The sequence below is a fragment of the Mus musculus genome, chromosome 17 (assembly GCF_000001635.26).
Source record: "Mus musculus strain C57BL/6J chromosome 17, GRCm38.p6 C57BL/6J".
NCBI lineage: Eukaryota > Metazoa > Chordata > Mammalia > Rodentia > Muridae > Mus > Mus musculus.
Window position 1 is genome coordinate 32,563,078 of NC_000083.6, and position 2,472 is coordinate 32,565,549.

The window sequence follows — 2,472 nt, forward strand, 5'->3', positions numbered from 1 at the left end:
AACTGATGTTAAAGGTCAGTCTGCGGCTGATCGCCACTGGCATCCAGTTACTTCTAGTTCTTATGCCATGGTAAAGTGGCGGGATCCATTAACTAACAAATGGAAGGGTCCAGACCTGGTCCTAATCTGGGGAAGGGGCTCGGTCTGTGTTTTTTCACAAAAAGAAGATGGAGCGCAATGGCTGCCTGAGAGATTAGTTTGTCAACTGGACACAGATCCTGAATCTTCTAGGAAGTATGACTCTAACATTGATTATGGCTAAAAATCCTCTTTAACCAAAAAGTTAAATTGAAGCACAGCCTCCACTCCCAGGGAAGCTGTAGCCTTTCTGCAATTCTCAAAGTCACCTCCCCCACACCAGGAACTCTAAGTCTAAGCCTGATCGTTGCTAATTTGCAATTGAATGGAGTACCTGGACTTCCCCAAAAGAAGCTTTTGTACTGTGCCTTCACTGTCTCAATTTTGTTTTTCAAGCAGGTCACTCAACACCTTTCAGCCTGACTGCAGCAGGTGTACAGCCTCCCTCCAACAGCGCAGGTGGCAGTTATTAATCTGCATGAAGAAACATTCTAAGTACATATTGTGGCTTTGGTCTGAATTGGGAGTAAGGTGTGCTAATGAGGGTCTGACAGTCAATGACGGGCACCCAGATCTCAGAATCATACCAGTCTAAGACAGGGGTACATGCCAAGAGGCCGTGGCTGTTAATAATATACCAAGAACCATGTTTTGTGTAAAATAAACACAAACAAGCTGAATGTACGCTCCTATGACAGATAAGGATGATTCAGGAAGATCTATTTCCTAAGACAGGCGGGGCCGCCAGCCACTATAATTCCTGGGTGGGACTATGAGGCATAAATAATTTTTATGCCTCAGTCCAACTTTTAAAAAAAAATTAATAACAGGGAGGAGATGTAACCTCCCACAAGCCTGAAGCAGGCTGAGCCAGACCTTGACTTTGCTGACACTAAGGAGATTACCTAGGGTGGAGCCTTCCTCCCTAGATTAGCCTATTGTTCAACCTCTGTCACTGTTCATCTTCAAGATACTGCTACCTGCTGAGAGGCCCCCGGAGCTATTCCGGAGACTACGCCCTACCCTGCACATCATCACCTGCAGCTGGTTCCAGGCTCCAAGGATGAATTAGCGGGAATGCAGTTTCCATTAAATATGTGAACCTTGAATAGACTAGCATGTCTTGGTTCCATTATTTCTCAACTCGCCTAGGTTCCCTCTTTTCTTACAGCTCCCGGTTGCCTCCCAGGCTCGAACCCAGAAATGTGAGTCGCTGGTCGGCTAGCAACAGTGGCATATTTGGGGCAGTTTTTTGTTTTATTTTGTTTTTTTTGTTTTTGAGATAGGGTCTCAGCTTTTAGTGGATATAGCAGGCTGGCCTTTAACTTGTAGCAAATCTGTGTTCTAACCACCTGAGTGGTGCAATTAGAAGGTGGGACACTGTGCCTGTCATATCTGAAGGGCTGTTTATTAGAAATGAAGGGCAGCTTCCCAAGGGAGAAGCCTGGGAGCCCCTCCAAATGATATTAAATGATGTCCACAGCTTGTGATGGCTAAGGCCACTGAGGCAGCTTCAATTTAAAATGACCTCAAGCTGGTAGGCTTCCTGTGTGGTGGTGTCCTTTCAAGTTTCCACTTATTGCTCTTCAGGCTGGGGTGGGGGTGGTGTTGGTGGCTCCATGGGGAGACAGGCAGATCCCAGTGCCTCACTGGCCAGCCAGACTTGCTGAATCAGAGCTGCAGGTTCAGTAAGAGATTCTATCTCAGGAAGTTAAGTGGATGTGATGTATGAAGACATCTGACATAAACCTCTGGCTTCCCCATGTCTGTATGTGTCTCAGCACACACACACACACACACACACACACACACACACACACACACACACACACACCTAACTTTTCTGACTCTTCTTGGGTTTGATTTTCTACCTCCTACCAGGAAGTCATTGAAACATTTTCATGACTTAAAGACTAGTTTGGGCTATATAGAAAATTTGAGACCAGCATTGAGAGACCTTGTTTCAAAAATTAAAAACCAGAGTTTTGCATATTTTTGCTTGTGAGAAATGACTTTAGATGGGCTGGAGAGATGGCTCATCCATTAAGAGCATTGCCTGCTCTTTCAGAGGTCCTGAGTTCAACTCCCATCCACCACAGGGTGTCTCACAGCCATCTCTTATGGCATCTGATACCCTTTTCTAGTGTGTTTGAAGACAATTACATTGTACCCATATACATAAAATAAATAAATCTTTAAAAGAAGAAAAAAATGAGAAATTACTTAGGAGCAAAAAAGTATGATTTTTAAAAATACTTTTAGACAAGTCAATTCCGGTTGGCACCAGCACTGGGTCATCTTGGGCGTGGAGTCGGCGGCCACCCCCAAGGTCCCCTAGAGGACTCTCCACATGATATCAGGACCACCTGTGAGTGGAACACAACTTCTGTTCCA

General features: G+C 45.0%; 1 long non-coding RNA gene across 1 annotated transcript; it reads left to right on the forward strand.

Annotated features, from left to right (window-relative positions):
- Window positions 1–536: 536 nt before the first annotated feature.
- Gm41570 lies at window positions 537–1,191 on the forward strand. The gene is made up of 2 exons (XR_876753.1): window positions 537–573; window positions 1,049–1,191. It is a non-coding gene; the product is annotated as a predicted gene, 41570 (long non-coding RNA).
- The last annotated feature ends 1,281 nt before the right edge of the window (window positions 1,192–2,472 follow it).